Genomic DNA, 23,797 nt, shown 5'->3' with positions numbered 1-23,797 from the left:
AAGTAACTCAAACAACAACTCTCTGTGTCTGGAACTCCCCGACAAGTTGGCTTTTAACCTTAACTTGGTCAACTTCAAGGAGTGGGAGGAGGAACTCAGGTAAACTCTTCGAATTGTTCCTTAGAGTACACTCTTGATACTCCCATTCCAATCTTCTTCTCTAAGGGAATCATGAGCGATGAGGCTCATGAGAAATGGTCTTCGGATTGCAAGAAAGTCACACACCTAATAGCTAATTCCATCCCGGAAGATTGGAAGGAAAAGCTCTTCTTCTATTTTCCGGATATTTTCCTCAAATCTTTGGAGGATGTTGTCAACATAAGAGTCACCAAGAGTGACAATGGCAACTATGATGGGCTCGTGTTTGATTTGACTAGGTCACTCTCAAACATGAAGATAAATCCACCGGATGTGGGTTGTCTTGCAAACGAAAGGCATCGGCTTTGGTAAAGGGTCTACAATAGAAATTGAGACCTGGGATGCCCCTCCGACCTCATGCGCTTGGAATGACTAGGCTCTTCAAACGCATGCAACTTCTCGGAATCTCATTGGAGGATAAGATGGTGGGGCATATATTGCTTGCTTCCCTCCACTTGGGCTATAATGCACTTAGAGTACATATAGCTGCGGGAAAGGAGACACGCTCCTTAAAGGAGGTGGTGCAGCTACTCAGCCGAGCCACCGCCTATGGAGTGACCGAGAGGCCCTTGAGAGCAAGGAGGAGGGAGTTCAAGAACAAGGAAAGGATGCGGTGCTTCTATTGTGGTGGGAAAGGCCTCTACAAGAGAGAATGCAAGCTCTTCCGAAAGGAGGAGGAGGCGGGGAATGTGGCATCTGCCTCTGGTATCTTCATTAACACTTGTGTTTAAAGCTATTCATAGGTATTGGATACCATGTATAACTCAATTTATGTTTCCTTTTCAGGAACCAAGTGAGAAGGCATCACAAGTGAGGGCATTGGATACCATGTGCATCAACAAGCGGAAGACAAAGATGATCTTTTGGTCATGCTTGTAGGCACATTTATTTTGTTTATGATTTGTAATTGAACAATGGTTGTTTTCTTATGCTTTTGAACATACTTTTGATCTATGGTGTTGGACACCAAGTTATTTTGATCACAAGACTTAAATCAATGGTTGGTTTGTTAAAATGTCTTGTTTATATGTTCTATAAATTTTCATATGTTTAGTCAAATTTATGATACTGCCAAAAGGGCTAAGACCATCGATTCGAATCAAACCTACTTGTGGCAATGTCGTCTTCGCCACATTAACGTCAAACGCATCAAGAAACTTCTTCAAGAAGGTGTTCTTGACTCATTCGACTTCGATTCGTTTGAAAATTGCGAAGGATGTCTATTACGAAAGATGATAAAGCAGCCATTCTCCAAGTTGGGAGAATGAGCAAGTGACTTATTAGGTCTAATACATACGGACGTAAGTGGACCAATGAGTACACCCGCAAGGAAAGGTTATCAATATTTCATTACCTTCACCTACAACTATAGTAGATATAATTATGTCTACCTTATGTCGAATATATCTGAATCCTTTGAGAAATTCAAAGAATTTAAGAGTGAAGTTAAAAATCAACTTGGCAAGAAAATAAAAGCACTTCGATCGGATTGAGGTGTCGAGTATTTGAGCCATGAATTCGACAATCACTTAAAAGAAAATTGTATTCTTTCAAAGTTGACACCTTCCGAAACTCCACAATGGAACGGAGTATCCGAACGGAGGAATCGAACCTTGTTAGACATGGTTCGATTAATGATAGGTCTTAGTGAACTTCCTATCTCTTTCTAGGGACGCACTTCTAACTGCGGCACTAACACTGAACCGTGCTCCGTTAAAAGCTGTCGAAAAAACTCCATATGAATTATGGACGAAGAACCCTCCGAGGTTGTCTTTTCTTAAGATTTGGGGTTGCGAAGCATATGTCAAGAGATTAATTTCTGATAAACTTCATCGAAAATTAGACAAATGTTTCTTTGTGGGCTACCCAAAAGAAACCAAGCGGTATTACTTCTAAAATAAATCCGAGAACAAAGTGTTTGTTGCTCGTGATGGTGTCTTTTTGGAGAAGGAACACCTTTCCAAAATGACAATTGGTAGGAAAATCGAACTCGACGAAGTTCGAGAGGACGAGCAACAATGTCAACCTGATAAAACTGACAATCTAAGTGCTTTGGAAGCAGCTGGGAAGATTGGTCAAAATCAAACAGACAATGTAAATGCTCAACCTATTACCCTTCGTAGGTCGCAACGGCAAAGATCTCAACCAGACAGATACCTTGGTATTGTCTTAACCGATGATCAAGACATCCTAGTTATGGATGGAAATGAGCCAGCGACATACAAGCAAGCTATGACGAGCCCCGACTCTGCTAAATGGCAAGAGGCCATGAAATCCGAGATGGACTCCACGTCTGAAAATCAAGTCTGGGACTTGGTGAATTTTACCGAGGGTTACACGCTCATTGGTTGCAAATGGATCTTCAAATTGAAGACAGACAAGGATGGAAATGTATCCGAACGGAGGAATCGAACCTTGTTAGACATGGTTCGATTAATGATAGGTCTTAGTGAACTTTCTGTCTCTTTCTAGGGACACGCACTTCTAACTGGGGCACTAACACTGAACCGTGCTCCGTTAAAAGCTGTCGAAAAGACTCCATATGAATTATGGACGAAGAAACCTCCGAGGTTGTCTTTTCTTAATATTTGGGGTTGCGAAGCATATGTCAAGAGATTAATTTCTGACAAACTTCATCGAAAATTAGACAAATATTTCTTTGTGGGCTACCCAAAAGAAACCAAGGGGTATTACTTTTAAAATAAATCCGAGAACAAAGTGTTTGTTGCTCGTGATGGTGTCTTTTTGGAGAAGGAACGCCTTTCCAAAATGACAAGTGGGAGGAAAATCAAACTTGACGAAGTTCGAGAGGTAGAGCAACAAAGTCAACATGACAAAACTGACAATCAAAGTGCTTTAGAAGCAGCTGTTGGCATTAGTCAGAGTCAAACCGGACAGATACCTTGGTATTGTCTTAACCAAAGATCATGACATCCTAGTTATGGATGGAGATGAGCCAGCGACAAACAAACAAGCTATGATGAGCCTCGACTCTGCTAAATGGCAAGAGGACATGAAATCCGGGATGGACTCCATGTCTGAAAATCAAGTCTGGGACTTGGTCAATCTGCTTGAAGGTTATACACCTATCGGTTGCAAATGGATTTTCAAATTAAAAACAGACAAAGATGGAAATGTATCTATATACAAAGCTAGACTGGTGGCAAAAGGTTACAGGCAAATTCACGGAGTTGATTATGATGAAACCTTTTCACCAGTTGCAATGCTTAAGTCCGTCCGGATAATCCTAGCAATTGCTGCATATTACGATTCTGAAATATGGCAAATGGATGTCAAAACCGCCTTCCTTAATGGGATTTTGGAAGAAACTGTGTATATGACATAGCCCGAAGGTTTTGTTTATCCAAGCAATGTTGGGAAGTTATACAAGCTTAAGAAGTCCATTTATGGAGTAAAGCAGGTAAGCAGAAGTTGGAATCTGCGATTCGATGAAGCCATTATTAAGTTTGGTTTTATCAAGAACCTAGACGAGTCTTGTGTCTACAAGAAGGTTAGTGGGAGTGACATCGCATTCCTAGTCTTATATGTGGATGACATATTACACATTGGAAACAGTATTAGAGTCCGTAAAGGGCTGGCTGGAAAAGTGTTTTTAAATGAAGGACTTGGGAGAGGCACAATACATATTGGGAAACAAGATCTGTAGGTATAGATCTAAGAGGATGATTGGATTGAGCCAAAGTACTTATGTAGATAAGGTACTAGCACGATTCAACATGGAAGGGGCCAAGAGAGGGCACCTACCCATGTCTCATGGCATAACTCTCAACAAGAAACGGTGTCCACGGACCCCTGATGAGCGAGAGAGAATGAGTCAGATTCCATATGCTTCGCTTATTATATCGATCATGTACGCCATGATATGTACTAGGTCGGATGTATCATGTGCCTTGAGTGCTACGAGTCGATACGAGTTAGGCCTAGGAGAGGCGCATTAGACTGCGGCCAAGAATATCCTAAAGTACCTGAAAAGGAACAAGGATAAATTCCTAGTTTATGGTGGCTGTAATGAGTTGGTTGTTAAAGGTTATACTGTCGCGAGCTTCTAGAATGACAGAGATGACTCCAAGTCGCAGTCGGGGTACATATTCTGCCGTAATGGAGGGGCATTTAGTTGGAAGAGTGCTAAGCAGAGCACCACTGCAGATTCTACAACTGAAGTCGAATACTTGGCAGCTTCGGAAGCAGCTAAAGAGGAAGTTTGGATTCGTAAGTTCATTGGTGAACTTGGTGTTATACCCTCAATCAAGGGTCTAATATACCTCTATTATGACAACAATGGAGCTGTTACTCAGGCCAGGGAGCCAAGGGAACATCAGAAGATCAAACAAGTCAAGCAGCGATTTCACATGATAAGGGAATGGAAATCCGAACGTGAAATCAGAATTTGTATAATTGGAACAGACGACAATGTAGCTGATCCTCTGACTAAACCTTTGTCTCAAGTGAAGCACAACAAGCACGTTGAGGCAATGGGAATCAAGCGCATTGGAGATTGGCTTTGATTTCCCTATATAGATGTTTTAATTAAACTCGATGTCTTAATGTAAAACACTATGTTGAACCATTCAATTTTGGAGCAATTAAATTTTCTGCAAATTTGTGATTACTCCATATTTATTAAATTGTGGTTTAGAATTAAATAATGAGTCCATTCGATTTTGAGAATATTCAAAACAGGGTATCAAGACCATGTCTTGGATAAAGAAACACTTATTAAGTGAACATTGAATATTTTAATAAAAAATTATCCCTAATCGAGGTCATTTAAATGATGGACGATTAATAACCACTTGAGATTAGTATGTAGTATGATTTATAGCATTGTTTCTTGTGCTACAAGGACTTGATAGTCATAAATCAGCTGCAAGTATATTTCTCATTATAGATGTCGGAACCTTTTTCCTCGACATGAGTATTACAAGTTCTCTTGTTTGAGTACTAGTCGTTTTGATGTTGTCAAACGTCTGCTGTAAATGGGGATTATAACGGCAACACTCAGGCGTCTAGGTCCTCTTAGTAAGGGAAGCTTACAATACAAGACTGGGAAGGTCCCCCTATAAACAATAAGGAATATGTCTTTGTTGTTTGCAAGGCCTCTCGATGAGCGAGACTATGAAAATGCATGGTCGTGCTCAGACGAATTTTAGAAATCATTTGTTTATTGATAGTCAAACTTGGGAATCGAGAAACACTTCTGGACGTAATAAGGATAACGAAGAATCTTACCTTATAGTTCATGAAGAGACATTAAGCGACATAGGAAACGGGTTATACACAATTTGCACACTTGTCCGGAAGGACAAGTGGGAGATTGAAAGGAATGGTGTCCCTACAACAAGTGTATTATTCCGATAGAGGTTTTAAAATTATTGGATAGCTAATTCTTCAGTAAGGTCAAGTGATCGGAATGCCTAAGTGGACGCCGCTTCCGATCAGTAATGTTAATGTATAATTAATATTACAGCTTCATCTTGACTGAACCCTTCGGGTCGAACCCAATCGAAAAATCGATCTGAGACGACGAATCAATCTGAAGGATTTGATGAGTCGACAAAGTTTTACGAACAAAGACGTCGGATATCGAGCTTAGAGCGTCGAGACCGAGCGTCGCATGTCGAGTCAAATTTGGAATTCGACGAGACGTGAAATCAATCAAGTTACAAGTACGAGCCAAGACGTAGCCTCGCATTGGCCTAGCCATGTGAGTGCTAAGTTAGGTAAGACCCATCACAATGTTAGTGGCAAGCCTCTCATGCTTGGCGTGCTACTCCCATGCATGCTAGCTAGCCACCACAAGCATCGCAGCCTTGCGTGTGTCCTAGCACGCCATGCGCCCAAGCATCGCAAAGGTTGGCCTTGCTAGCATGCTAGGCGCTAGCGCAAGGCATGGGCTAGCACTGCTCGCCTAGCCATCGCAGCCACGCACCATCACATAGCAGCATGCTAGGCGTGTTGTGCAATGCGTGGTGCCAGGTAGTGGCAGGCACCAGCCCCAGCCATCACTAGCCGCAAGCATGGCATACGCTGGGCTGCTGCTAGGCGCTGCTACGTGCGAGTACTGGGCTGCTGTTATGCGATGTCTAGCACACATATTCCATAGCACAAGCACGCATAGCATGCTGCTATGTGCGTGTGCTATGCGCTGCCTGCTTGTGATAGCTAGGCCCAGCAAGCACTTGCGTGCTGCTGGCCTTGCGGTGCTTACGTGCTATGCTTAGCCATGCCCAGCATGCTGCGATGGCTGGTGCTGCTATGCTAGAAAGCATGCCCAGCCATGCTAGCACATCCATAGCACACACACACGCATGGCACGCATCTTGCGATGCTTGGGCCATGCGATCTGTGGGTGCTAGGTGATGCTAGGCACGCATGACACGCATGGGTTAGTGACCTCGCCTAGCCTATCATTCGCATGGCTAGGCCAATGCGGGGCTACGACTTGGCTTGTACTTGTCTCTTTTTTAATCTACATCTCGTCGAATTCTAAACTCGACTCGACTTGCGACGCTCGGTCTCAACGCTCTATGCTCGATATCCGACGTCTTTGTTCGTAATACTCTAATGACTCATCTAATCCTTCGGATTGATTCGTCGATTTGAATCGGTTATTTAATTGGGGTGCGACCTGGAGGGTTTAGTCAAGATTAAGCCGTAATATTAATTTTGCATTAATATTACTGATGGGAATTGGCCTCCACCTAGGCATTCCAATTACTTGAACTCACTGATAAATTAGCTGTCTAATAATTCCAAACCCTCTATCGGAATAATACACTTGTTGGAAGGACACCATTCCTTTCAATCTCCCACTTGTCCTTCCGAACAAGTGTGCAATTAGTGTATAGCCCTTTTCCTATGTCACTTAATTTCTCTTCGTGAACTATAAGGTGAAAGGACTGGTGTCCTTCCAACAAGTGTATTATTCTGATAGAGGGTCAGAATTATCAGGTAGCTAACTCTTTAGTGAGATCAAGTGATCGGAATGCCTGGGTGGAGGCTACTTCCGATCTGTAATATTAATGAACAATTAATATTACAGAATTGTCTTGACTCAACACTTCGGGTCGAACCCAAACGAACTGCCGATCCGAACCAACAAATGAATCCGAAGGATTAGATGAGTCACTAGAGTATTACGAACGCAGACGTCGAATATTGAGCGTAGGGTGTCAAGACCGAGCGTCGTAAAATCAACAAGAAACAAGTACGAGCAAAGCCGTAGCATCAAATTGGCCTAGCCATGTGGCTGCTAGGCTAGCTCTAGCTAGCACAGCACTATCGCAGCACCCTAGGTGTGCGTGCGTGCGTGCAATGCTAGCACAACACCATCGCAGCACCATACGTGCTTGCGTGTGTGCGTGCATTGCTAGCACTAGGCGCTTGCATGTGTGCATGCATCGCTAGCGCTAGGCGCTGGCATGTGCCCGTGCATCGCTAGCACTAGGCACACATCATGCCTCGTGTTGTTAGGTGCTTGCGTGTGTGCTTTCGCATGGTAGCACCAAGCAGTAGCAGCGAGCTAGGTGCTTGCGTGTGTGCGTTCCTTCGCATGGCATATCACCATTGCAGCATGCTTGCTTGTGTATGTGCGTGCCTTCACATGGCAGCACCAAGCAGTAGCAGCAAGACGAGTCCTCGCCCAGCACTGTTATGCGCCCAGCAGCATGCGTGGCTCGTTTGTAGCACGCATGTGCTGGGGCGTGCTGGCAGGGGCTGGCTGGCTGTGCTAGTTCGCCAGCAAGGCAGGCTGCCAGCCCAGCCTTGTGGTTGATGCCGGTTTAGGAGCAGTGGGGACCAATGCTTGAAGCAAAGCCTTGGGAAGCAAGGCAATGGTCCCCCCCTTTGGTTATGGTCCTCACCTAACCTCTCCTCTCCTCATGCCACTTTTTTATTGTTGATTGCATTGTTTTATAATTTATTTTTGATTTAAATAAATTAGTAGAAAATTCAACTATCCCTCATTGATTATGAATGGGAGTGCAAGTTGCATTTCCCTATAAATACCCCATGTTTGGGCACTTGGAAATCAACTTGAGTGGAACTCAAAAAGGCATCTCTTAATATTGAGAAAACCTTTAAGTACGTAAGACTCTAGTTTTTTACTTGGTCAAGTCTCGACTAACCCTCGAGGCAAAGATCGTTCGGGTCGGGTCGTGGGTAAGAGCCGTTGGAGGGCGTCACGCTTGTGAGGCTTTAAGCTTCGACGTAAGAGCTCAGTTTACGAGCGAAGCACGCTTCAAGGTTATTACTTCTTTCTCCCTCTTCTTAATTGTGGTTTAAATATGTTTATGCATGCTTTATTGCTTTAATTATTGGGGCGGGTCTTGGGCGGGTTTCTCTTACGCGTAGCATTGGACGCTACGAAACCCAACAGCGGTATCGGAGCCGCTCTCTTTTTAATTATTGCAATTTGTAATTAATTAAGGTGATTGAAAATGGATTTAAATTTCTGGTTGTGTTTTCTAATTGGATTAAAAGCTTGTTTTAATTAATTTTAAAACTCGTTTTTTTCTTATTTTGGCTGATGAACCCAGATTTCGACTCAAAAATAGTGATTTTTGGGTGGAATCGATGTTCTAAATCGTTTCTGACCCTTTAAGTATTGTCTAGAAGCCAAAATCCTCCCTGAAATATGTTTTTCGAGGGGTTTTTCTTTTTTAATGAATTTTTTTTAAAATATTTATGCCTTGATTAATTTAAGCATGTCAAGGGTAGATTAAATGCGTTGTTGCATCCCTAATCTACATCAATTTTAAACCCTTTTAAGCATGGTTATGAAGTCATAATGTGTGCTTAAATTGGTATGTTCAATTTCTCACATGAACTTTTTATTTCATAATCATGCAAATCAATTGCATTAAAGTGTGAATGTTTATTGTGAATGTGAAATTTTAAAGTTCCTTATATATTAAAGATCCAATCTTTCAGTGTTTAAATGGTTGGAACTTTGATTCTAAATTCCATGATTGAACTAATGTTGGATTTAATCATTTTGTGTTGATTAATGTCCTTAAATTTCCAGTACTTGTGATTAAATCTTGATTAATCTTCATATTGGAAAATGTAATTTTGTTATTATACACAAGTTAAAAGTTTTAGTTTCCAACTCCCTATTTTTTCAAAACTCATCATTAATTTACATTTGGGTTAAATTAATTATGGGTGTAGACCTTCAATTTTAAAGCATCAAGAAAGACCTAAATTATTTCAACAGGTAATTTTGGATGATTTAGGCTTGTGCCCCATTAAAATTAAACTTAATTATATTGGACTTATTGTAATTTCATTTTGCCCTAAATTGATTCTAAAATAAATTTAGGATTCATTTTATGTCACACGTAAATCGGGATTAAAATCCCGAAAAATGGCATGCAAATCGAGGCAAAAACACCTAAGGGTCACCAAGGCTAACCGGGCTGCCTATGGGGCGCACAAAGGGAAATGCCTTAAAGTGCTACTGTGTGTGGCGAGGGGCTGCTGTTGTGTGCTGCCTAGTGCTAGGTGCATGGCTGGGCTGCTGGAATTGCTTGTGCGTGCTGCTGGGCAGCGAGGCAGCAAGCCCTAGCCAGCCTGTCATACGCTGCCAGGCGCCAACTAGCATGCGCAGTATGCGTAGCGAGCTGCTGGTGCTGGCTGGCGTAGCATGCTACGCTGGGCGTGGATGCTGGCATCCAGCACAGCAGGCGCAACACATGGGCTGCCTAGCAGCCATGGTGCGCAACCCTCGTGTTTTGAGGGTGTGCCATTTTGCTTAAATTTTGGGCTATCGCTTTTGCAAAAATTTTCCGTTTTAATTTTAATTATTTATTTTAACGAGGTTAGACCTTGATTTTTCGGCTTTTGCAAAATTTTAATTTTGACAAAATTTGGGTTAATCGGCTTAATTTATTAGATTAATTAAGTTGGATGCGGAATTTAGTGGGATCTTGAGTAATTTCGTGAACTAATTTCGCCTTAATAAACATAATATGTTAAACAACTTTGACTAGTTTTAATTAGGCGTGTTAATCGGATTAACCACCTAAGTTAGTTACTAGTTTTTTAGTGTTGTGCAATTTTACTTGTTTTTGTCGTAAATTGCATGGGCCATTCACATATAGTAAATGGGTGAATGAAAGCTTGTTTCATAGGTTTCGTGAAAATGGCAACTAGTGGGGCCCGATTAGGATAGAAAATACGGACTGCGTTCCGTTACGTATTTTTGTAAATCTAAATATGGTCAGCGTACCATTGAGTATTTTTGTACCTTAATATTTAGATTAATCCTAGTCGTAGTAGCTAGTAATTTTATTTTGGCGAAAATGTCTCAAGACGGTGTTTCCATGCTAGTTGCCAAATGCATCTATTTTTATGCTTTATATATATCGTTGTGCTTATATATATATTCTTTGCTAAAATATGCTTGTACGTGATGGGCTACGCCAAAGCGAGGCATCACTACTTCCCTAGGAACGTAAGGTATACTAGGTAACAAGTTAATCTTGGTTAAGCTCAACGATATCAGTAAGGAGTCCTTAGATGTCGTGGAAAAAGAGATAAGACGTCAAGGAAGCATTAGATGCAACGTTTTATCAAACTAAGAGTAGCTTAGAGCTATTAGCAATTGGATTGCTTACCCTACAATATTAAGTGTTAAGACAAGCCAAAGCATGTTTAATCACTTTCTGATTTTTAGGATTTTGGAATCATTTTATTCTCACCAAAAGGGACAAATTATTAATGCGTGGATAAAATGCTCAATATGATTGAAAATTTGCATGAACGCTTTTAAATTTCAAACTTATTAGTTTATGAATGGTTTTTCATTTCAAATTCTTTCAATTGTAGAATCATGTCTGCAAGTAACTCAAACAACAATTCTTTGTACCCGGAACTCCCCGACAAGTTGGCCTTTTGCGTTAACTTGGTTAACTTCAAGGAGTGGGAGGAGGAACTCAGGAAAACTCTTCAAAATTGTTCCTTGGAGTACACTCTTGATACTCCCATTCCAAGCTTCTTCTCTAAGGGGATCATGACCGATGAAGCTCATGAAGAATGGTCTTCCAATTGCAAGAAAGTCTCACGACTTATAGCTAATTCCATCCCGGAAGATTGGAAGGAAAAGCTCTCCTTCTATTTTCCAGACATGTTCCTCAAAGGACTTGACGACGTTGTTAATATAAGAGTCACCAAGAGTGACAATGGCAACTATGATGGACTCGTGTTTGACTTGACTAGGTCACTCTCGAACATGAGGATAAAGCCACCGAAAAAGGGTTGTTTTGCTAAGGAAAGATACCGGCTTTGGTCAAGGGTATGTAATACAAATTGAGACCCGGTATGCCTATTCGACCTCATGTGCTTAGAATGACTAGGCTCTTCAAGCACATGGATCTTCTCGGAATTCCATTGGAAGATGAGATGGCGGGTCATGTCTTGCTTACTTCTCTCTACTCGGGCTATGATGCTCTCAGGGCACATATAGCTGCGAAAGAGGAGACTCACTCTTTAAGAGTTGTGGTAGAGAGGCTTCTCCGAGCCACCTCTCATGGAGCAAGAAAAAGTCCCTTGAAGAAGAAGGTCAAAGCGAAGATGCGATGCTTCTATTGTAGTGAACAATGCCACTACAAGAAGGAATGCAAGCTCTTCCAAGAGGAGGAAGAAAGGAATGTGGCATCTGTCTCAGGTATCTTCCTTAACACTTTTATAAAGCTATTCATAGGTATTGGATACCAAATATGACTCACTTTACGTTGCTTTTTTCAAGAACTAAGTGAGAGGGCTTCACAAGTGGATGTGCAACTACGAGCGGACACAAAGATGGTCTTTTGGTCGTGCTTGTAGGCACATTTATTTTGTCTATGATTTGTAATTAAAGAATGGTTGTTTTCATCATGCTTTTGAACATACTATGATCTGTGGTGTTGGACACCAAGTTATTTTGATCGTAAAACTTTGACAATAGTTGTTTCTAAATGTTTTGTTTATATATAAATTACATGTTTTACATATGATCAAACAAATATTGATACCGCTGAAAAAACTAAGACCATTCATAGTAGATATGGTTATGTCTACCTTATGTCGAATAAATCTGAAACCTTGAGAAATTCAAAGAATTTCAAAGTGAAGTTGAGAATCAACTTGGCAAGAACATTAAAGCACTTTGATCGGATCGAGGTGGCAAATATTTGAGCCATGAATTCGACGATCACCTGAAAGAAAATGGTATTCTTTTAGATTTGACACCTCCTGGAACTCCTTAATTGAACGGAGTATCCGAAAGGAGAAATCAAACCTTTCTAGACATGGTTCCATCAATGATGGGTCTTAGTGAACTTGGGATTGCGAATGAATTATGGACTAAGAAACCTCCAAGGTTGTCTTTTCTTAAGATTTGGGATTGCGAAGCATATGTCAAGCGATTAATTTCTTACAAGCTTCACCCAAAATCAGACAAGTGTTTCTTTCTAGGCTACCCAAAAGAAACCAAGTGGTATTACTTCTACAATATATCCGATAACAAAGTGTTTGTTGCTCGTGATGGTGTCTTTTTGGAGAAGGAACACCTTTCCAAAATGACAAGTGGGAGGAAAATCGAACTCCACGAAGTTTGAGAGGATGAGCAACAGTGTAAACCTGATAAAACTGACAATCGAAATGCTTTAGAAGCAATTGATAAGATTGGTCAGAATCAAACAGATAATGTAAATGCTCAGCCTATTACCCTTCGTAGGTCGCAACGAGCAAGATCTCAACCCGACAGATACCTTGGTATTGTCTTAACCGAAGATCAGGACATCCTAGTCATGGATGGAGATGAGCCAGCGACATACAAACAAGCTATGACGAGCCCCGACTCTGCTAAATTGTAAGAGGCCATGAAATCTGAGATGGACTCCATGTCTGAAAATCAAGTCTGAGACTTGGTAAATTTGCCCAAAGGTTACACACCCATCGGTTGCAAATGGATTTTCAAATTGAAAACAGACAAAGTTTGAAATGTATCAATATACAAAGCTAGACTGGTGGCAAAAGGTTACATGCAAATCCAAGGGATTGATTATGATGAAACGTTTTCGCCAGTCGCAATGCTTAAGTCTGTCCAGACATCCTAGCGATTAATGCATATTATGATTACAAAATATGGCAAATGGACGTCAAAACCTCCTTCCTTAATGGGATTTTGGAAGAAACTGTGTATATGACACAACCGAAAGGTTTTATTGATCCAAGCAACGCTTGAAAGGTATGCAAGCTTAAAAAGTCCATTTATGGACTAAAGCAGGCAGGCAGAAGTTGGAATCTGCAATTTGATGAAGCCATTAGTAAGTTTGGATTTATTAAGAATTCAGATGAGTCTTCTGTTTACAAGAAGGTCAGTTGGAGTGACATCGCATTCCTAGTCTTACATGTCAATGACATGTTGCTCATTGGAAACAGCACAAAATTATTAGAGTCCGTAAAGGGTTGGCTGGGAAAGTTCTTTTCAATAAAGGACTTAGGAGAGGAATAGTACATAATGTGCAACAAGATCTATAGGGATAGATCTAAGAGGATTATTAGATTGAGCTAGAGTACTTACATTGATAAAGTACTAGCACGATTCAGCATGGAGAATGCCAAGAGAGGGCACCTACCCGTGTCCCATGGCGTAACTCTTAGCAAGAAACAGTGTCCACATACATCTGTTGAGCGGGAGAGAATGAATCAGATACCATTATGCTTCGCTAATTGGATCGATCATGTATGCCATGATATGTACTAGGCCTGATGTATCGTACGTCTTAAGTGCTACGAGCCGATACCAATCAGACCTAGGAGAGGCGCATTGGACTACGGCCAAGAATATCCTTAAGTACCTGAAAAGGAATAAGGATAAATTCCTAGTCTATGGTGGCCACAAAGATTTGGTTGTTGAAGGTTACACCGACGCTAGCTTCCAGACTGACAGAGACGACTTCAAGTCACAGTCAGGGTATATAATTTGCCTAAATGGAGGAGCGTTTAGTTGGTAGAGTGCCAAGCAAAGCACCACTGCAGATTCTACCACGAAAGTCGAATACTTGGCACCTTCGGAAGCAGCCAAGGAGGCAGTTTTGATTCGTAAGTTCGTTAGTGAACTTGGTGTTCAACCAGAGGGTCTAATAGACCTTTATTATGACAACAATGGAGCTATTGCTCAGGCTAGAGGGCCAAGAGAGCACCAGAAGGTCAAACATGTCCAAAGGCGATTTAACATGATAAGGGAATGGAAATCCGAAGGTGAAATCAGAATTTGTATGATTAGAACGGATGATATTGTGGCCGATCCTTTGACTAAACCTCTGCCTCAAGTGAAGCACAACAAGCACGTCGAGGCAATGGGAATCAAGCATGTTGGAGTTTCACTAGTAGAAAAAATCAAATATGCACCCCCCTTTTAGCACCGAATCTTGAAAACCGGTGCCAAAAGAAATGGGCGGGATTGGAATATAGGGTGTTGGCACCGGTTCCAACCAAAACTGGTGCCAACTCATTTAATTAGCACCGGTTCAAACCGGTGCCAACCTTTAAATTAAAAAAAAAACAAAGAAAGCAATAGAGTTGGCACCGGTTCGCCTTAAACCGGTGCCAACTATAGTAATTAACACCGGTTTGAACCGGTGCCATTTAAAATAAAGCCCGGTTTAAGGCGCGTCTTCTTCTTCAATTCTTTTCCTTTCTCTTTCTTCTTCGTTCTCATCTGATCTGCCTCTATCTTTCCTCCATTGTAGCGTAATCGAATTTCTCCATTAAAGGGGCTTTTGAGCTTTCCTAACACTACATCTCTCTCTTTCGATGTCCTTCTCCATAACCGTCCCTTTCCCTTTCCTTTCTTCTCTCTTTCGATCTCCTTCTCCTTCTCCTTCCCTCATTCTACAATATTAGAGGTTTGGGTTTCTGGGTTCGTCTATTTGATCAATTCGATGTGCGTGCGTCTTCAACTACAACAAATTCGAATCAATTTCGAACCAAAAATCAGAAATTCGAGGTTTGGGTTTCTGGGTTTTTTAGCTTTGCGTTATATTGTAGCAGTTCTGAGCTTTCTCCTACATTGAAACAACTTTTAAGGTAATGTTTTTTAATCAATGAAGTTTTTTAATCAATGAATATCAATTTCTCTAATTATTTGTGTTAGTTCTAATTTCCTTAATTTCTGGTGAGAAAATGCTGAAAAAGTTGTAATAACTTAATTTGGGTCTTTTTTGTTTTTGTTTTGTGGGTTGTTTATGGTAGGCAAAAAGAGCTTTCTTCTCACTTGCTAAGGTTGCTTTCTATTGCTGATATCAAAGCTCATATTAAGTAGAAATATTCACTTGTATTTAGATACTATAATAAAGTGTTAAGAGCTAGTCACAAGGAGGAGATCTGTGGAAGTAGACTGATGACAGATATTGAATGTTTTGATATCCTTCTTGATTGTTGGATACATTTTTGAATGAAGTTGTATGAAAGAAGTAGAATATATGTAGAGAAGCAATGGACATGCTTGCTGCCTTGCAGGTTGTGTAAGTAGTCTTAATTGATTACTTGCCTGAAATAAAAAAATAGTATTATTGTGTTGATGCCAGTCAATGACAGATTACTACTCTGGCTTGAAACTAGAGTATTTCATTGAAGGTGTATAAATTATTATTTGTATGTCTCTTTGTTCTGCTATCAGATATTAAGATTTGGATATTAATGTTGTTGACTTGTTAGCTCATCTTTAAGCAGCTCTCAGTTCTCAGTTTCTTATACTCTTACACTACACAGAATTCACCTTTCCTAGTTTGTTATGTACAGTATGCAGATAGAAAATGTGTTCAGCGCTGGTGCAATGAGAAAGGAGACATAACATTGCCACCAGGCATGCTAAAAGTATTCTTATTTATACATTTCATCTGACAAATGGCTGTGAATTGGAGTATTTCGTAATTCATGCTGATTGTTTTGGTTGTGGCAATTGCTCCTATAACCTTTAACCTTAAGAGTAAAAGTACAGAGTACTATGTTTAGGAGATCTTTTAGGCCATTGTGGTCTTCTTAATTTAGTTCAGCATCTAAATTCAGGTTTGTTTGTTTTAATTCAATGTTCATTTATTTTTTATTAATTTGCTATCATTTAAATTCAATTTCATTTTTAGAGCATTATATGGGTATTTTTGTGCTGCTTATGTGAAGAATTATGGTGTTATTTTCTAGTTTATTGTTGCAATTTTTGCTTGAATTTGATGTTCTATAGAAGATCAATTTTTTTGCCTGGCATATTGGTATTTTTTTTTGCACAGCATCATAAACCCCCGTTATCCCCCCTTACATTTTTTTGGCTTGTAGCTACCCATTTGTACTGATTATATCTCTTCACAGACTGCATCAACTTTGGAGGCAGCTGTCTGTGATGCATCCATGTTTGGAATTTTTGGGCGTTCACTTGGTTTATGATCTTAAGGAACTCTTAAATGTTACTCTGAATTGATAACGATGGTGAAAAGGTTTTAGGAGAAACTTTAGACATTCAAACGGTTGTGGCTGAAAGCTCTATACTAGGCTGTTTAAGCAAGTTGCATTAGCTCCTGATAGAAAAACTGAAGAACACCTTATAAATAAATTAAATACTAAAATGAAAACATGGTATGATTATCTTGCTGAACGTAAAATGTTTATCCATAGACTCATCGTTCAACTTGACTAGTAGCTTCATTTATCTGTAGATCTGCTTACTTTTTCGTGTCCTATGCTCATGTTGTTTCTTCAAGAAAGGACTTTTAATTCAGTGGTTTGGTAGTCAAGTGAGCTACAAAAGCCTTTTGTACCTATATTTGATCACCATGTGCTCACTAATTGCAGAAATGCAACAGAGCCTGGAAGGTTTTTAAAGTTGAACATAGTAAGGTGCGAGAGAAGTTTTTTGCTACATACGGGAAGCGCTGCCAGAATGTGTAGGGTTTTGTAGTGACCCGACACTACGCGGAAGGAAACCCACCCAGACCCGCCCCATAATTAAAACAATTAACAAGCATATTAAACTTAATCAAACAAGATTAAGAACAAGAATTATACCTTTGTCGCGTGCTTCACTCCCAAAGAGCTCTTACTTCAAAATCCCGAAAACACGAGATCTCCCACGGATCGTACCCTCGACCCAACCCGAGCGTCCTAAGTCTTGAAGGTTAGTCAAGACCCGGACAAAATAACTGTGAGTTTTACGAATCAAAGGTTTACTCTTACTTAGAGTTGCCTATTTAATTCCACTCAAGGTTGTATTCTCAAAATCCCAACCAAGTGGGTATTTATAGAGAATGGGGACTTGAAACCCATTTTCATGATCAATGTGGGATCATGTGTAATCGCAATAATTTATTTAATTCCAAAATAACTAATTAGGCAAAAGCAATCACAAGGCAACAAGTTGCAAGAGGAGAGAATGGGTTAGGTGAGGACCATATCCCATGGAGGGACCATTGCCTTGCTCCTCAAGGGAAGCCTAGAGGCTTTGGTCCCCACCTCTCCTAAACCGCCACTCACAAGGCAGCTAGGCTGGCTGCCACCTGGTACTGCTAGCACACCCAGCCAGCAAGCACCATGCTGACTAGCAGCTCCCTCGCATGCATGGTGTTGGTGCGTGCTGGCGCTGGTGCTGGTGTATGCCAGTGCTAGGCGATGGTGCGTGCTGGCGCTAATGTTGGCCCTAGCGTCCCACGCACCACACGCATCATCGCTGCATCCTTCGCATATGCTCGCACACCCAGCCAGCTAGCACCACTCGCCCATGCTCGCACAGCTACGCGCATCCAGGCCAGCACGCACTAGCGCTGTGCTTGGTGCGTGGCCTGCGATGGTGCCTATCACACACGCAAGGCCAGTGCTGCCTGACAGCTTGCTGCGCTATGGTGCACACGCACACGCACACACGCATGCGCCTAGCACTACGATGGTGTTGTGCGTGGTGCTAGGGGGCTGCGATAGTGCCCATGCTTATGCACACACACATGGGTGCTGTGCTTGGTGCGATAGGGCTGCGATAATCCCTTGCATTATGCTAGGGCTGCGATGAGCTAGCCTAGCCTAGCTACGGCTACGCTCATACTTGTTGCTTGTGATTTTGCGACGCTTGGTCTCGACGCCCTAGGCTCGATATCCGACGTTTGTATTCGTAAAACTCTACTGACTCATTAAATCCTTTCTGATTAATTCGTCGTCTCGGATCGGTGATTCGATTGGGTTCGACCCGAAGGGTTCAGTTAAGATTAAGCTGTAACATCAATTGTACATTGATATTACTGATCGGAAGCGGCGTCCACCTAGGCATTCCGATCACTTGATCTTACAGAAGAATTAGCTCTGTAATAATCCTGAACCCTTTATCGGAAGAATACACTTGTTGGATGGACACCATTCCTTTCAATCTCCCACTTGTCCATCCGGACAAGTGTGGATACAGTGTATAGCTCATTTCCTATGTCACTTAATGTTTCGTCGTGAACTATAAGGTAAGATTCTTTGTCATCCTTATTACGTTCAGAAGTGTTTCTCGATCTCCGAGTTCGACTGTCAATAAGCAGATGATTTCTAAAATCTATCTGAGCACGGCCATGCATTTTCACAGTCTCGCTCTTCGAGCGGCCTTGTAAACAACAAAACATTTTCCCTATTGTTAGTAGGGGGACTATCCCAGTCTTGTATTGTAAGTTCTTCTTACTAAGAAGACATAGTCTCCTGAGTGTTCCCGTTATGATCCCCAGTTACGGCAGAAGTTTAGAAACATCAAAGAGTCTAGTACTCAAACAAGAAAACTTCATAGTACTCATGGTCGGAGGAAACAAGTTTCGATAGTCATAATGAGAAATGTACTTGTGACAAAATTTAAATTTTCATAAAGTACTCTCATAGGTCTTATCCAGTATAGTTCCAAACTGTGCCTGTTCAAATGATTTATGACCGTCACGTCCTCGCAGCACAAGAAACGGTGCTGTAAATCATACTACACACTAATCTATGGCGGTCATCAATCGTCCATCTGTTAGATGACGTCGATTAAGGATAATTTTCGATTTAAACATTCAATGTTCACTTAACAGTTTTTTCTTTATCCAAGACATGGTCTTGATACCCTGTTTTGAATATTTCCGTAAATCGAATGGACTCATTATTTAATTCTAAACCACAATTAAATACTAATGGAGTGAATGATAATTTTGCACAAAATTAACTACTCCATTAATGAATGGTTTTAATACAGTGTCTTACATTAAATATCCTATTTAATTAAAACACATGTACAGGGAATTTCAAAGCCAGTCTCTAACATGCTTGATTCCCATCGCCTCAATGTGCTTGTTGTGTTTCACTTGAGGCAGCGGTTTAGTCAAAGGATTACAAATTCTGATTTCACCTTCGGATTTCCATTCCCTTATCATGTGAAATCGCCTTTGCACGTGTTTGACCTTCTGGTGCTCTCTCCGCTCCCTGGCCTGAGCGATAGCTCCATTGTTATCACAATAGAGGTCTATAGGCCCCTTGATTTAGGGTACAACACCAAGTTTGCTAATGAATTTGCGAATCCAAACAGCTTCCTTGGCAGCTTCTGAAGCGGCCACGTATTCGGCTTCAGTTGTAGAGTCTGTAGTGGTGCTCTGGTTGGCACTCTTCCAGCTAAACGCTCCTCCATTCAGACAGAATATGTACCCCGACTGTGACTTGAAGTTGTCTCTGTCAGTCTGGAAGCTAGCGTCGGTGTAACCTTCAACAACCAGTTCTTTGTGATCTCCATACACCAAGAATTTATCCTTGTTCCTTTTCAGGTACTTAAGGATGTTCTTGGCCGCAGTCCAATGCGCCTCTCCTGGGTTCGATTGGTATTGACTCGTTGCACTCAGGGCATACGATACATCTGGCCTTGTACATATCATGGCATACATGATCGATCCGATTAGCGAAGCATATGGGATCTGATTCATTCTTTCTTGCTCAACAGGTGTCTGTGGACACTGTTTCTTGCTAAGAGTTATGCCATGGGACATGGGTAAATGCCCTCTCTTGGCATTCTCAATGTGGAATCGAGCCAGTACCATATCAATGTAAGTACTCTGGCTTAATCCAATCATCCTCTTAGATCTATCCATGTAGATCTGGATGCCTAATATGTACTATGCCTCTCCTAAGTCCTTCATTGAAAAGCACTTTCCCAACCAGCCCTTTACGGACTCCACAATTTTGTGCTGTTTCCAACGAGAAGTATGTCATCGACATATAGGACAAGGAATGCAATATCACTCCCACTGACCTTCTTGTATACACAAGATTCATCTGGATTCTTGATAAAAGCAAACTTGCTAATCGCAGATTCAAACTTCTGCTGGCTTTCTTTAGTCCATAAATGGACTTCTTTTGCTTGCAAACCTTTCCAGCGTTGCCTGGATTGACAAAACCTTCTGGTTGTGTCATATACACAGTTTCTTCCAAAATTCCATTAATGAAGGCGATTTTGACTTCCATTTTCCATATTTCATAATCGTAATATGCATCAATCGCTAGGATGATCCAGACGGATTTTAGCATTGCAACTAGCGAAAACGTTTCGTCATAGTCAATCCCGTGGACTTGTCTATAACCTTTTGCCACCAGTCTAGCTTTGTATATTGATACATTTCCATCCTTGTCTGTCCTCACTTTGAAGATCCATTTGCAACCAATGGGTGTATAACCCTCGGGCAAATTCACCAAGTCCCAGACTTGATTTTCAAACATGGAGTCCATCTCGGATTTCATGGCCTCTTGCCACTTTGCAGAGTCGGGGCTTGTCATATCTTGCTTGTATGTCGCCGGCTCATCACCATCAATGACCAGGATGTCTTGATCATCGGTTAAGACGATACCGAGGTATCTGTCTAGTTGAGATCTTTGTTGTTGCGACCTACGAAGGGTAATCGGTTGAGCATTTACATTGTCTGTTTGATTCTGACCAATCTTCTCAGCTGCTTCCAAAGCACTTAGATTGTCAGTTTTATCAAGTTGACATTGTTGCTCGTTCTCTCGAACTTCGTCGAGTTCGATTTTCCTCCCACTTGTCATTTTGGGAAGGTGTTCCTTCTCCAAAAAGACACCATCATGAGCAACAAAAACTTTGTTCTCGGATTTATTGTAGAAGTAATACCCTTTGGTTTCTTTTGGATATCCCACAAAGAAACACTTATCCGATTTGGGGTGAAGTTTGTCCAAAATTAATCGCTTGACATATGCTTCGCATCCCCAAATCTTGAGAAAAGACAACCTAGGAGGTTTCTTAGTCCATAATTCATATGGAGTCGTTTCAAAAGCTTTTGAGGGAGCTTGGTTCAGTGTTAGTGTCGCGGTTTGTAGCGCATGTCCCTAGAAATAGATAGGAAGTTCACTAAGACCCATCATTGATCGAACCATGTCTAACAAGGTTCGATTCCTCCGTTCGGACACTCCGTTCCATTGAGGAGTTCTGGGAGGTGTCAACTCTGAAAGAATACCATTTTCTTTCTAGTGATCGTCGAATTCATGGCTCAAATATTCGCCACCTCGATCCGATCGAAGTGCTTTAATTTTCTTGCCAAGTTGATTTTCAACTTCTTTCTGAAATTCTTTGAATTTCTCAAAGGATTCAGATTTATTTGACATTAAGTAGATGTAGTCATATCTATTATAATCGTCGCTGAAGGTGATGAAATATCGGTAACCTTGTCTTGCGGGTGTGCTCATTATTCCTTATACATCCGTGTGTATTAGACCTAATAAGTCACTTGCCCTTCCTCCCAACTTGGAGAATGGATGTTTTATCATCTTGCCTAATAAGCATCCTTCGCAATTTTCAAACGACTCTAAGTCGAATAAGTCAAGAACACCTTCTTGAAGAAGTTTCTTGATGCGCTTGATGTTAATATGGCCAAGACGACAATGCCACAAGTAGGTTTGATTCGACTCGATGGTCTTAGCCCTTTTGGCAGTATTCTCGATGTTATAAACTTGTTTGTCTAGTGAAAGCACATAAAGACAATATAAAACATTATCAAAATAAATAAAACAACTATTGTTTTTGATTCGAAATTCGAATCCATTGGCGTCCAATGCCGATATTGAAATAATGTTTTTGGTCACTCTAGGAACATGATAGCAGTTTTCAAGTTCTAGAACAAGCCTTGAGGGCAAAGACAAACAGAGAGTTCCAACAGAGACGGCACACATCCTTGCTCCATTGCCGACCCGAAGCTCGACCTCTCCCTTCTCTAGCCTCCTATTTATCCTTAGTCCCTGAGCATTGGAACAAAGGTGTGAGCTACATCCGGTATCTAATACCCATGATGTTTTGCTAGCGAAGTTTAAGTCTATAACAAAAATACCTGATGAAGAAGCAACATTGTCGTTCTTCTTATCTTCCTTGAATTTGAGGCAGTCCCGTTTCCAATGTCCCTTCTACTTGCAGTAGAAACATTCGGAATCAGATTTAGAAGAGGCTGCCTTTTTGTCCTTGCTGCCCTTGGCATATTTTGACTTAGGCGGGAACTTCTTCTTTTTCCCATTAAAGCTCTTCTTTTTGCCCGGACGTTTGAATGGCTTGCCCTTCCTCGCCATGAGCATGTCATGCTTGCCCTCATCCTTGAGGGTTTGCTCGGCTTGCTTCAACATACAATGAAGCTCGGTGAGGGTTTTCTTTATACTATGCATATTATAGCTCATCTTGAACTTATCATAGCCTTATTGAAGGGAGTGGAGAATGATGTCAATTTCCATTTCGGTTGAATACCCAACATCAAGCCTTTCCATGTTCTCAAATAATCCAATCATTTTGAGAACATGCGGGCTAACTGGCTCTCCTTTCTTGAGCTTGCTGTCAAGGATCTGCGTGTGGGTTTCGAACCTTTCAGTTCAGGCATGCTCTTGGAACATATTCTGAAACTCAGAAATGATCTCAAAAGTTGTCTCCTTTTCAAAGAAAGTCTTTTGAAGGTCCAGAGACATGGTGGCCAACATGATGCATTTGACATCCCGATTAGCACTTTGCCATCGGTTAAGGGCAGCCTAAGTGACCTCCTCATTGGGAGCGACGGGCATTTCCTCATCAAGGACATATTCCTTTTGCTCCTACAATAGTACAATGCAAAGATTTCTTTGCCAATCAAGAAAGTTTGGCCCGCTCAACTTCTCCTTGTCGAGAATTGAGCGCAAAGAGAATTGGTTGTTGTTTGAGTTACTTGCAGACATGATTCTACAATTGAAATAATTTGAAGTGAAAAACCATTCATAAATCAATAAGTTGAAATTTAAAACGTTTTACGCATATATTCAATCTTATTGAGCATTTTATCCACGCATTTAAAATTATCCCTTATGGGCGAGAATAAAATGATTCTGAGATCCCAAAGATCAAGAAATGGTTAGGAATGCTTTGGCTTGTCTTAATCATTAAATATCTTAAGGTAAGCAATCCAATTGCTAATAGCTCCAAGCTACTCTCGGTTTGATAAAATGTCGCATCTAATGCATTCTTGACATTTTATCTCTTCCGCCACGACATTTAAGGACTCCTTACTGATATCGTTTAGTTTAACCAAGACAACTTGTATAACTAGTATACCTTACGTTCCTAGGGAAGTAGTGATGCCTCGCTTTGGCGTAATCCATCAAGTAC

The 23,797-nt window shown here is 41.1% G+C and overlaps 1 long non-coding RNA gene across 1 annotated transcript; it reads left to right on the top strand.

Annotated features, from left to right (window-relative positions):
• The first annotated feature begins 14,759 nt into the window (after nt 1-14,759).
• Nucleotides 14,760-16,296, top strand: LOC110737522. The gene is made up of 2 exons (XR_002514421.1): nt 14,760-15,234; nt 15,949-16,296. It is a non-coding gene; the product is annotated as an uncharacterized LOC110737522 (long non-coding RNA).
• Nucleotides 16,297-23,797: the final 7,501 nt, after the last annotated feature.

The sequence above is a fragment of the Chenopodium quinoa genome, unplaced genomic scaffold (genome assembly GCF_001683475.1).
Source record: "Chenopodium quinoa cultivar QQ74 unplaced genomic scaffold, ASM168347v1, whole genome shotgun sequence".
NCBI classification, from domain to species: domain Eukaryota; kingdom Viridiplantae; phylum Streptophyta; class Magnoliopsida; order Caryophyllales; family Amaranthaceae; genus Chenopodium; species Chenopodium quinoa.
The sequence above is the reverse complement of the archived record's forward strand: the minus strand, read 5'-3'. Positions and strand labels throughout refer to the sequence as shown.